Source organism: Medicago sativa, chromosome 4 (assembly GCF_051527215.1).
Source record: "Medicago sativa cultivar Bolivia chromosome 4, Bolivia_mono, whole genome shotgun sequence".
Lineage (NCBI taxonomy): Eukaryota > Viridiplantae > Streptophyta > Magnoliopsida > Fabales > Fabaceae > Medicago > Medicago sativa.
In genome coordinates, this window is record NC_140752.1 from 60,145,043 (window position 1) to 60,158,782 (window position 13,740).

The window sequence follows — 13,740 nt, forward strand, 5'->3', positions numbered from 1 at the left end:
AAATATAGTCCAGACAATCCCAAGTTCAAAAAATAAGACAAGTTGGATTGTCTTTTCTTCAAAAATTTCTTAATTAGAATTTTTGTTCTTAGACTTGGGAACTCGTCAAGCTCATCAATTTTATTTTCCAAAATTCACAGTCATCAATAAATATGATAAAAATATCATTTTATCATTTCTAATTTATGTGTCATCAAATTAACACATATCATAATTTATTATGTTTAGAGATTCAATTCTCTAAATTCTGATTTATATGAACTTTTGGTTCATATTTCTTGACTGCAATAAATAAAATTGTCTAATCATATAACGTTGGAATTAAGTCCAAGTTACTCAAGTTTAAAATTAAACGCTTGTTCACACAATAAATTTTGATATGTCAAATATTAAAATCACACAACTAATAAAATAGAAGGAGAGTTTAATTTTGAACATACCATCAAAGACGTAGTCTTTTTCACAAGAGTGCATGGAATACAAGTCATTAGACATGTTCTTATAGGATCAAAATCCTAACATAATTGAGTGTTCTAGTTTATATATATGTCTACCAAAAATTGGTGCTCAAGCTAATAGTTATAATCAAAACGTAAATATATGTTCAATAATGAAATTTACCAAAAGTAAATTAGTTAGTTTGATGTGCTGAGCAGAAGCAAATTTTGGTAGAGTAGGCACACAATGCTATGTTCACTACAAGAAAATTGTGTTTTAGATTCAGCAGGAAAATGGATGCTAAAAGGCAAATTGTGGATGCTAATAGCCTTTTAGAGTCAGTATAGAGTCCAAAAAATTGACGACAGTAAAAGCTTGGATGCTAAACACTAGCTTCCTACTGACGCTAAAATAGCATCTTCAAAAGTGGACGCTAAAATTGAAGCTAATTCCTATTAAAAGTGTATATAAATGTAGACGCTACTTAGCATTCACAAGTCATGGACGCTACAACAATGACATCAGTTACATTTTTAACCGACTTAAAAAGTCCTTTTATAAAAAAATAAAAAAAATATGAATTTCCTCACTACATATATACTGGTGATCAAATAAACGATAAACATTTTACTAAAAATCATCACTTAAAGTTCCCCATCAATTGAAATAACAAACAAACAAAAACCAATGACTTAATAGTTGTTACTTATCGTCTCAAAAGACATCTATCCTTTGGAGAGACATGCTGATTTAAGATAAACAATTATTCATGTGTTGCATAAAACCGACACTCGCTAAATTGAATTAAACAACTCCAACAAACCTTATTCATCATTCCAAATACAAAAAACCTGCCGTTAAGGCTTATTATCTATGATAGTCACTGATCTCTAGAGTATAACACTAAGACATAGAATTTTACCATAGTTGGAGCTTCGTCTAAAAAGGTTTAAGGAAACAACCCTTATGATAATTCAATAGCAGCACCATGACCCACTTTTTGAAGATCAAACTCGCATGGAAGTGCATACCTGTGGGACATCATGACCAGAGTTACTTATGAGTACATACAAATTTTGTTCCCTGTACAAATCTATTGTCAACAAGATTAAGTAACTAAGAAGCATCATTGCATGATAATCTAGAAAACACTATCTCAGTCCATATGATAATCCATAGTAGGAATCACCAACATTCTATTTTATTTCCAACAACCTATAGATTGGAATCATCAACATTCAAAACTAACACATGATTGGAAAATAAAAGAAATTGGCCTTAGGTCTTAAAGAACATAATGATGTATCTATGATAGCTCAAAAGAATAGAAGAATGAGCTAGTCCATATTGAAGAAGTGGAATTATCAAGATATGGCCTTAAAATTGGACAACATAAACTTACCAGCAAACTCAATCTAGGCTAAGGCATGCTTCTCCGGTGAAGAGTTGAAGGCATAAGTTTGATTCAATATAGCAGCCTAATAAAAACAAAAATATTCACATTCCTATCTAGACTTAGAATTTAGATACAAATCTTTAAACAGAAATAATTATAATCTAAATAAACAAATGTATATTTGGAATTAAACAAAAACAAACTGACCTCTCGAATCTGAAAATCATAGTATATAAACCATCATGGACCATTCTTTGAGAGTAATCTGAAAATGTAAAAGCATGAATTGTTCAACAAAACATTAAAAAAAGAGCTTAAATGTTACAGCTAGAAGATGCAAATGTAGTTTATTGAAATTCAAACCATACTAACCGGTGAGGCATGTTGAAACTAGATGAAAAAAACACCGGCCCAATGGAGCCTCAATAAGTAAATGTATCCCAGGCCTATGTAAAATGAATTAGGATTAAGTTTTACTATCCAAAGGAAAGACAAAAACTCAAAAAGTAAAGGTATCTCAGGCCAATTTAAAAGGAATTACAAATATTTTAACTATCATTTATTCATGAAGTGTTCCAACATGCTCATCCTCTAATTGAACCCCAATTTTCAAGTAATTAAAGCGATGGCCCATGCCAGATAACACATAACTCATAAGCAAACACAGAAACTGTAAATTTAAACACAACAGTTCAATATCTAGTCAACCATAATCTATGACGAGGAAACATGGATATGCGCCACCCTATGATAAGCTGAAGTAGAAAGAAAAAAAAAACATAACAGTTAACAGAGTGAGCAAAGCAGCAAGCGCGACAAGATGAATAGATGCACGGAGAAACTAGATGAAAAAGAAATTTGGAGGAGATGAAAATTTCTTGTTTAGAAAGAGAGTTTTTGAGACTTGTGTTTGCCTAACCTATACCCTTCTTCTCAATTTCGCTTCAGTCCCCTATTGCCTCTTTTCCATTTCCTTTCCCCTTCCCAAAACGTGTTTTCTTTTCCCTTCTTTCTAGATGCTTCCCTTCTTCCTCTTTTTATTATGTTTATTTATTTTATTTTGTAACACTTCAGCAGAGTGGGCTTACCCTATAAGCATCATGTGAGGCCCTCTAGATCATTAAATATGTTAATATTAGATTTTCTTTACTAGTACCCTATATATAATTATATTCTACATAACTAGATATGATATTATACATACATTTACTTATACAAGTATGCATTAATAAATTGTAGTTACTCTTGAACTATGGCTTTCTGAGATAAAATACATAAAATTTATTTGGATATATACATACAAATAATACAATCTTCCTAAAATTGAAATTTAATATTACACACCGTACAAAATTTAAGTTTCTGCATAAAAGTCTTATCTCCATCAATAACTTAGAAGAATATTTTTATCAAAATTAAAATAGGAGGGTATTACAGAGAGCGAAGCTACAAACCTTCACAGATTAGGAACGACAACCCTCACGTATCTTGGATAGGTCTGATGGATCTGCTTGCTATGGAAACAGAATTGATAAGCTTGAATTTATAAGAAATTGCAAGTGGCAGCACAAAATTAACAAATAAGCTTTCCTGTAAAAGAAAGTGATAGTTTCCAACATTAACAGGACCAACCAGGACACTCTCCAATAACTGGTCATAAGTCTCATCCTCAACAGATCCAACATAAATGAACTTCCATTCCAAATCTGTGACAACTCAAAACAGAGTAATATTATAGTGAAGCAGATAGAAAAATAGAGTTTGTTGTGAATTTTTACATGATATTATCCTTGTCCTTGTCCAAACACATTAATACCAAAGTCATTGCTAGCATAAAAATCCAGAACCTTAGATTGATAGAGCTCAGGCCTATAATATATGGTTGTTACAGATTATAAACAATTGGAAGGGAATAAATGTATTGACTACAAATTACCAAATCCACAGATCAATTTAAAAAGAGGAAGAATACTAATTTGCTTAATACAAAAAATAGATCCAAAACATGTTATTATTACTAAAACCCATTCCCTAAAAAATGCCCTGTAAATCTCAGTACCAAAGACCTAACTTTTTTATCCCTATTTTGATTATCATGAGTACACAAACAAAATTCCCTAAGAAACAATAAGAGACCATCAGAAATCACGAACAAAATGCCCAAAAAATATCAGAAACCCTAAAAACTAATGAATAGAAACAGAAAAACCCAACATATATAGAGAAGAAACGATTCAATTCATAAGAGTAGAGAACAACGGATTTGAGAGAGAAAAGAAAGATACCTATTCAAACACATAAACGATTTTGGCTCTGAACAGCTTCAACGAACGAAGCAGCGAACAACGAAGGGCCAAAATCGAAGCAGCGACAGACACAATTTTGGGTATGAAAGATTTGCCTCTGAACGGTGAAACAAAGAAGCTCTGAACGGCGGAGAACGTTTTGGTTCGAGTTTATTTTTTTACGGATCTGAGATTTTTATTGGATCTGAGATTTTTTTGTGAAGTTTTGGCTCTGAAGGTTTTAATGAAAATGTGAAAAAGTACTGAAAAAGAAAAGGATAAGGGAAATCTTAAAATTAAAGTGGAAAAAAAAAAGAGTAAAGTAAGAAAAAAAAATCTAAAAAATTTAGCTTCAAGATATATGGACTCTAAATAAATAATTAAATTAAAAAACATTAGAATCCAAAAATATTGTTTTTAGCATCCACCCGATTGAAGCTAAATTGCATAAAAATAATGAATTGAAAAAAATGTATTTGCATCAGAATTTGTGGATGCTAAACTGACACTATTAGCATCAGAAATGGTCTGATGCTGAAATTTCTGAAGCTAAATCATAGTTTTCTTGTAGTGGTTACACTCAATTTTCAATTAGAACCTTAACGTCCTTGTCATTGCACTGTACAAAAATTTCCAATACTTGACAGTTAATTATATCATGCCGATCAGTTATTTGTTACGCTAAATACTTCTCTTTTGTCAAGTGGAAATTAAAGCACGATGCATCAACCAAAGCAACACACGAGGTTCTATTCTTCAACTATTCACAGTCCGATTCTTATTTCGAAATTAAATTTCAAAGTCGTATATGTGAATTTCTTAGTGTTGTTGTTATAACAACAAACACTTCTTCGTTTCAGTCGAAAGATGTATTTTTATAGCTTGATTTATCCTTAATTTATTTAGGGACAACTTAACCTCAATAAGTAACTTCTTCGGTAGACATAGCATATCGAAACGTCTTAAAATTGTTGTTTTTGGATTTCCAAACTGTTAAATTTGGATTTCCAAATTCTGTTATCTACCGAAGTTGTTACTAGGTTGAGTCACGACCAGGTCGCTCTCTTTAAGACGTTTCGTGGCACTACCCAAAGTTGTGCAAGGTAGACTATCAACCACGCCGCCTCCAGGATAAAACAAGCCCAGCTACAACTGTTCGATTAACTACTGCACTGTAGAAAAATCGTTCGAGAATTACACCCTCAAAATATGGCTCAATCGTTTGATCGAAGCCACTCGATACGGTACGTAACCGCTCTATTCGAAACCGTTCAAATTAATATGGTATTATTACCATTCTATTATGGTGCTGAGACCACTCAAATATGGTGTTACCACCATTCTAACTTCTCCAAAACATGAATATGGCACTACGACCACTCAAATATGGTGATACCACCATTTCTCTTTAAAATAATATATATATACTGTTAAGATCATTCTTTAATATGATCTTAATAGTACTCTATATTCCGAAGAATCATATATTATCGAAGGGAATATGAACCTAAGACCAAGGGACTATGGTCTTAAGAACACTCTTAATACCGAAGGGACAGAAAGGAGTAGAAGAAGAAGAACGATTTGTTAAAATCGAAAGGGAGAAGAGAGAAAACCGCACAGGAAGCATCAACTGTGAGATTTTGGTGTGAAGAATGAGTGGGGCGAGCTCTCCTTTTATAGGCAGAGTTACTTGGGGATTAAGTTTGCTTAATCCTTAAGCAAACGCGTTTTACGCGTGACTTGGGGATTAAGTTTGCTTAATCCTCAAGCAAACGTGTTTTCTTAATTGGAAATATCCGGAAGCTTCTGGATACGGGTTTGGATCGGGTCGGAATGTAACACATCAATTTGTTACGCGTAACGCTTTCGTATAATGAAAAATTAATTAATTAATTAATTAATTTAACATTTTAAAGTGACAAAAAAATATATATCAATTTTTTTAAGCGTTCACCCGTTCACAAAATTGGGTACCCCAAGGGCACACCCTTGGAGATCACTTTTCCCATATATAAACACTTACTAGTTGGGGTGACCCTTCAATGTGGGACATTTTTAAGTCACACCCACACACTAGTTTTTTCATAGTGTTTTTCTTTCCAATTTTCTTCACTAGAATTAACTAGTGTTCCAACAGTATATTTATGCTTGGCTCTAGGCAGGATGATTCTTTGTTGACAAACTACCTCAATAGTCTTGTCTGCTATAAAGACCATAAAATATGTTCAAACTAATACTACTGATGCAACCAATATTGGTGAAAGTGGTACTTCGTTAGGCAAGCAGTCATTCAGCTAATCGAACTTCAGAAACAGTACGTATCGATCAGATGACCTCAGAAGCAATGCCTTCAACTAGTTTTCCAACAGAGACAAATATAAGAAGTCACAAAAGAAGATTGACATCTAGACACTTTCCAAGTGCAACTATAGATAGATATTGATCTTGATGAGTTTGAGGAGCCAGCAACTTCGATTCTAAAACGGAAATTAGATTTATCAATTCAGAAGCAAGACACACACCCTCGATCTCATGAACCGAACCTTGATGTTATCATGTCTCCATCATTTGACCTTGGTATATGATAAACACGACATATGCACTCAAACGGCTGGATACTTTGCACGTTTATATGCACAAGAGCACTCCCGTTACTGGAATTTTTACACTGTATAATTCCCTATAAATTAATGCAATTTCTTGTATGATGAACCAACATTAAACATATATTCAATTTTTCATGTTTAACTGAACTACTGTTTGTTTCATTCGATCAAACCACTTCTCGAACCACTTTGAACCATCTTAGTTAATTATAATGTTGGTTCAGGAATATTGGTGAAAAAAACATGCCTGTATTTATTTGTATCGTGTAAATTTTTCTCATATAAAACTTTTCCTATACAAATATTTCAATTTATTATAACAATCCAGAGGAACTTGAAGATCCAAGGAATTTCACATTATATGATATTTGTCTCACTGAAAATAACTACGTTGCACGGGCAGAACTTGAAGATCTTCTAGTTTCTCACCGCGAAATATAATGTGTTGTTTTCTCGTAAGTAAAACTTGCATGATACTTTAATTTTAAACATCTCATATATTACCAATAATTCATCTGTGAGTTATCTTATATAGATTTCCTGATGATGAGGCTGGTGAGGTTCCAATTGATTATGTGTTCGTTCACCCAATAGTTCACTGTCCTAGGAAGAAGTTCAGAGCTATGAAGCACGGATAGGAACAATTGTTATTAAGTTTATCTGGAAAGTAAAAACCCAATTGTTATTAAGTTTATTTGGAAAGTAAAAACCCAATTGTTTGCATGCTCTAAACTATTGTTTTAAACTAGGGACCAGTTTATCGCATTTAGACAATTATGTTGCGTGCATTTGTCAATAGTTAATCATTTTTAGACCGATTTACAAGTTGCACCCAAAAGATTGCAAGGGTGACATTCATCAACAGTGTTCCCAAGACAGCTTCATGAAAAATTCTCCGAACAGAGCTTGTTGCAAAGAGCACGATCCAAAATATAAGATATCACAATATTTTGGTCAATATATGTTTTTTATTTGAAACAGAATATATATATTACCACCAGATCATATAAGACATACGATTGGGGAACAAATAAAAAAATCTACAAAAGGCCCGGATATGCGGTAACCCCACCACCAAAACAGAAACGTATGACAGCAAAACTGAACCACCACTGCCCAAACCGGCAGACAGCAGAACAACAGCTGAAAACGCACAAGAACAAAATGAACGTAGATAATTTTCTTTTGCAGATATATTGTTATGCATTTCAATGATCATGAATTGGAAATCGTAAAATCTTAATTATGACATGTTAATGTAAAGGTATTACAAAATGATCTCATACCCTCGGTGAAAACTTGCATACTCTCATCTTCTTTCTCTCTAGATCCCCTTTCTTCACCTCTTGTCTCTTCTCTGTATTCTTGCCACTTATTTATTTAGAGATTTACTTTTCCCACCCTACTGCTTTCCCGCGCGTCCTGCAAAAATTCCAAAAATACCTCTGGTCCGGATTACATATTCCGAACGAGATTGTTAGGGTTTCCGGAATATAAAATCCGGACAAATACGATATGAATATTTTGTGTCTTTCTTTGATGTCAAGGGTCTCTGTTGACCGTTATACGACCCCCGCATAAGATGCAATGCAATTGCAGGGGTCGTATGAGCGGTCAACAATGGCCATGACAGCACAAACACTCCTAACAGCTACCTAAAAATCTAATTTTTTTTGAAGAAAATGTAAGAAAGGAAAGGAGGTGAAGAAGAATGAAGGAAAATGTTGAAGATCCAAGCCTTTTTATAGCCTAAAACAAGTCCTAGGTCGTTTGGAAGTCAAAGAAAACGTGTTTTTCATTCAAAACCGTCCAAAAAACGCTTTAAAACTCCACTAACCGGCCAAAGCTTTGATGAAACGTCACCGTCCAAATTGTTATGGAGTGGTTCCGGATTTTATAATCCAGAATGCATGAAGTATTTCCGGATTATATAGTCTGAACTGCACCAGAATAACATAAATGATGAATCTTTTGGGAAGGTGGTTCGAAGAGGAGCTTTTGAACTCGATCATGCCGGCCTGCCAACTGACATGTTACGATCTGCAGGCCGACATGATCGAGTTCATAAGAACCTCTTCTTTGGAGTTAGATCTGCAACACAATGAAGAAAGGCAAGGTGTTTTCAAGAGGATTTCTTTGAGTTAGATCATGCTGCCTTGCCAAATGACATATTCATCTGGCAGGCAGCAATATCTAACTCATAGAAACCTCTTGATATTTTTGAGTTATCTATCTATCAAGGAGGCATCAAGGACTATCTATATATTTTTGACAGCATGCTGAGGATCTTCATCATGCCGTTATATAGAGATCTATATATTTAAAACAGCATGAGAAAGATCCTCAGCTTGATGACAAAAATTTGCATGGTTTGCTTTGGTGTGTTTGTGTGTTTTGCTGGTATAGAGGTCCTTGGATGTTGTGGACCACATAAACTCTTAGTGCAATGTGGTCCATACAAAAGAATCCTATGCTGAGGCATTCCGGATTTCGTTTTCCGGAATACACTTACGCCCTATGTTTTTCCGGATTTAGTAATCCGAAAAGCATATGTTTGGTTATTTTATTGATTAAATGAACATCTTTGCCGTAAATTAAAACATAATAAAACACTCAATTAAATTCAACAACAGATAACTAACACGCAATAAAACACGCAATTAAAACATAATGCAACAACTTAATTCAAAAACACATAACTAACACGCAATTAAAACAACATAAAACACGCGATTAATTAAAACATAACACATTATCACGGATCATCTAAACTAACTTCTTCCTCCTCTGGTCCCTCCAGCAGAGCCCTGATCTATGCTAGTTTAGTTTTGATGAAACTTTAGTACCCCCAAAGCAATTCTTGTTGATTATATGTTAAATTGCCATGAAATATGTTTAAAAATGTCTCTATATGTTGCTGGATGTATATGGTGCATTGCAGGATCGATTTGGACGAGTTTTGGGTCAAAATTGTAAAATCTGCACCACAGACCCGAAGAAACTCGCTATTAGCGAAATATTTCGCTAATAGCGAAATTCCCCAGAAGTGCAGGTCGCTAATAGCGACTTCCTCTGCCTTGGCCAACTTCCTTTTGGCTTGTTGGCCCATTTTAGGGACGGTGGTGCAATCTGAAGCCTTTCTTTCATCGTTTTATAACTTTATAACCCCAAAACAACATCTAAGCAATGCACATAACATCAAATGATCCTTGAATCGAAAATCATGGCAATCTTAGCATGTATGTCAAGAAGGGCACAAGAGAGTTTAAGCCGATTTACTCGGGCAGTGATGAACTAAGAAAGGGAATGAATGTAAAGCCTCGACATAGTTTGTCAAGAACTAGAACGATAAGCAAGAATCCTATGTAGGTTAAGACGCGAAGTGTATTCTCTTCGCGCATGATCAAGAATGATTATGCACGCATGTTAAGCCGTGAATTGATTAATTAATCACTTCACATATGTAAGAATGAATGAGTATGAACATGAATGAACAAGTATGAAGTTTACCACTAATCGGATCGATTAAGGATCCGAGGTAAATAAGAAAGCATGTATATGTTTAACCTTTCATGAATGATTAAGACCAAGACTTTAATGAAAGATGTAGGTGTCGTGTCTCTTGTGATCCACGTTAGGTTGGATCTCAAGGGGTTTCCGCTAGGTGAAACGGGATAAGCTTCGTAAGGGGGGCCTGCACGACACTGAGGGAGTCTGATGTACCTTAGATAGGTTTTAATCGGTTATGTATGTGATTGTGCTCGGGATTACTCCACCCCGGGGCTCTCCGTAAAATGAACTCAGATAATGTTGTTGTCCAACGCTAACCTCTAACTTAATGAATATGACTACGTATGATTATGATATGATACTAGACAAGTACAAGTTATGAAATAGAATATGTTATGAATGTTATACCGATGACGATCTTAGGTTTCCCTAATCGTCCGGTTTAGGACTGTGTCATGAATATGTTATGTTTAGGCCTCGATGTGTTTAGCGAATCTTGGCATAGCGGTCTTAGGTTCCCTTGACCGCCATGACACGTATAATGTAAGCAAGACCTATGACAAGTTAAGATGAACCTATGACGGGTCTAGTATGCATGACCGTCTAGGCAAACAGAACCACACACGTATAATCAACCGTTAGGTTGTATTGTAGACACGTGGTGACCGTAGGTTTTCCCCGAGGTTACCTATAGCCTAGGATTAGGTAGAACTCACTGAGACATTATGTCTCATCCCAATCCTTATTTGTTTCAGATAAACTGATTCGCATGCAAGCTCGTAGTCGGATGGATATTTCAGCAAGTGCTCGTTCGTACCCGCTGCAGGATGTCGTGGATTTTCAAGGATGCTTTTACTATGTATAGGCGAGTCGTATTGTAAAGTTGTTTGTGCGAACGTGAATTGTTGTATATATTATTCATTTAAAATTTTATTGTTATAAATTTTAATGTATCAAGTACTAAAGATAACGCACATACTAAACTTTCTAGACACGTTTAGTGTGGGTGTTACAATGTTCTTGAGTTAGAATTTGGTATAAATAAGACCCCTTACTCCCCGAATTAGATACATAGTTTTAAAGTTAGAACAAATTACTTGTGAATATGTTTAGTTTGTGTTACTCCACTCATGTATAATTTATGGATTTGTCTTTGTTTCTTAGTTTTTTTTAATTGTTTTTTAATTTTGAATTTGAATTATTCTAATCTAGTTTAATTTAGTTTTTATTTTTTTCATTGATCTTTTTTTTTTTTTTGAACAAGTTTTTTTCATTGATCTTGTAATTGATGATTTGGATTAAATAGATGAAGTTAGTTTTTTTTTATTCTTGGTGTTTGAATTGAGTTTTTATTTTCATCAATTTTTCTGATTTTGTTGTTAGAGGATTTTTTTTTTTTTTTACAAAAGTTTAAATTTTGGGGGAAATGTTGTGGTTTGGTAATAATTTTTTTTTGGATGAGATTTTGTTTTCAAAGAGGAGTCAACTATAATAAAAAAGTTTGACTCTGTAAACCTCAGGGGACATGGTTCAAATCTTCCCACCAGAGAGAATTGTCAAAAAGTTTGACTTGGTCGTATGATATATTTTCTTATGTTGTGTTTATACCTCCCATATACATTTTATCTTTTGAGATTCTTCTTATGGATTTAATCCTATATTTCTCTTTATTACCCTCTCGATCAGTTTTATCAAACTTGATCTTCTTGATTTTATTTGTTTCTTGGTTTTCATCCATGAGCTTCTCTTTCATCACAACTTGTTATTAACATTTTTTTGCATGTGCTTCCATTGTTTCTTGGTTTTAAAGCAATAAACCTGTTATTCAACACATATACTGAATGTGAAGTCCATTGTTCGTCTCTTTCAATGTCTCATATTTCACATTGTATTTAGACTACTGTGATTATATAGAAATATTTGTCTTTTGGCTTTAATTTCTGCAATTATACGTCTATAACCTGCATGTTTATAAATTTTAATGTTTCAGTAAGCCATAGATATGATTAATCTCCATGGTATACTTATTCCATTTATTTTTTTAATATTAAGCTCAGATGTTGAACTCACTTCTTAGGGATTTATTCTCTTTTCACATCACCGTTGATGATTGTGAATTACCTATTGTTCATTAATAGTATAATTCTTGTGACTCCGAACATCATCCTCTAATCTCAACCAAATCTTTCATAGAGTCGTCTTGTACATTGGTACCATCTGGACCTGGTTTTTGTTCGACAAAGTAATTCATGAAAATAGTTAGCCTCATTGAAGCTCTACCTTTGTATGTTTACTTGATGTCTCGAGTAATCTGTGGAAACCATTTTATTAGTATTATCCAGTTGCTCACTTGATATTAAAATAGTTGGAAGTTATGTGGAGTTGGTTAAGGTAGTTAAACTAGAGTTAGTAGGTTGGTTAGTTAGTTAGGGAGTTAGTTACTCCAAGTTATTCTATAAATGAATAATAGAGATTTATCAAGGAAACTGAAACATCAATTACTGTAATTCACAATCATATCTATTTGAGTTACACTGAATTTTGTGTATAACTTAGTATGCATTTTCATAGATTATTTATCAGTTATCATACTATCTCTCGCCTAGTTGTGTCTTTGTCTTCTTCTTGTGTTTTTTATGTCCATTAGGATTGTTTATTTCATTCACAAGTCTCAGTTATTGATTGGAATGAATATGTTGATAAGGTTATATTCCAGCCTTCTGCGTATTTATATGACCATAATTGTTTGGCAGCCAAAAACAAGTAGAATCAAATGCATTAGGATACACATGAAATCGAAGTTGAATCATCTCAGTATCTTTCTGTTTATGATTGAGGCTTTTTCTAATCTTTTGTTGTTATAATCGTTACATATATCTAATATTTTTATTGATTATATATTGGTAGACCCGCAAAGGAAAAGAAGGGCAAATACCGGTGCTGATAAGAAGGCTATCAAATTCACACTTGTTTACCATCACAATTCGATTTTAATATGCAACTAAAGCAGCGTCGGAACAAGACATTGAAGGGTTTAAGAGGTTGTGGATCAATGGAGGAACTAATAAACCCTCTCTGTCTCTGTCTCCGACTCCGTCTCATCCTCTTTTTCATCAGTTACTATACATACTATTTTTCCGCGCTTATTTTTTTCATATTTTTATGCTTGGCTATATACTGAGACGGGGAACTCACTTGGCATGGAAGAGGAACACCTTCCATTGATTTTCACATCACCACATGTCAACTGTCTTAAGGAATCCATATTCCTCAGGAGGTACTACCTACCATGATTGATGTTTCAATTCATGACTTTGGCTAATTTTTTTCTCAGGAAAGTTGTTATCTATATTGTGGTTGAATTCATAAATAAAAGAAGAGATTTCTTATGTATATAGATGTTGAACCATTCTGGTGCATCTATATCGTGGTTGAATTCATAAGACGAAATTAAGGTTTTCATGATGCTGACAAAAAAAAAACACAATAGTAGTATTGGCCT

At 33.9% G+C, this 13,740-nt stretch overlaps 1 long non-coding RNA gene across 3 annotated transcripts; it reads right to left on the bottom strand.

Annotated features, from left to right (window-relative positions):
* Positions 1–1,099: 1,099 nt before the first annotated feature.
* On the bottom strand, positions 1,100–4,232 carry LOC146930324 (uncharacterized). Of its 3 annotated transcripts, none has more exons than XR_015008328.1 (5): positions 4,120–4,232; positions 3,289–3,540; positions 2,042–2,099; positions 1,841–1,916; positions 1,100–1,469 (listed from the first exon to the last, which is right to left on the bottom strand). It is a non-coding gene; the product is annotated as an uncharacterized LOC146930324 (long non-coding RNA). The 3 variants fall into 3 exon arrangements; XR_015008329.1 differs by adding an exon at positions 2,207–2,280 and having other exon boundaries at positions 3,289–4,222; XR_015008327.1 differs by having other exon boundaries at positions 3,289–4,222.
* Positions 4,233–13,740: the final 9,508 nt, after the last annotated feature.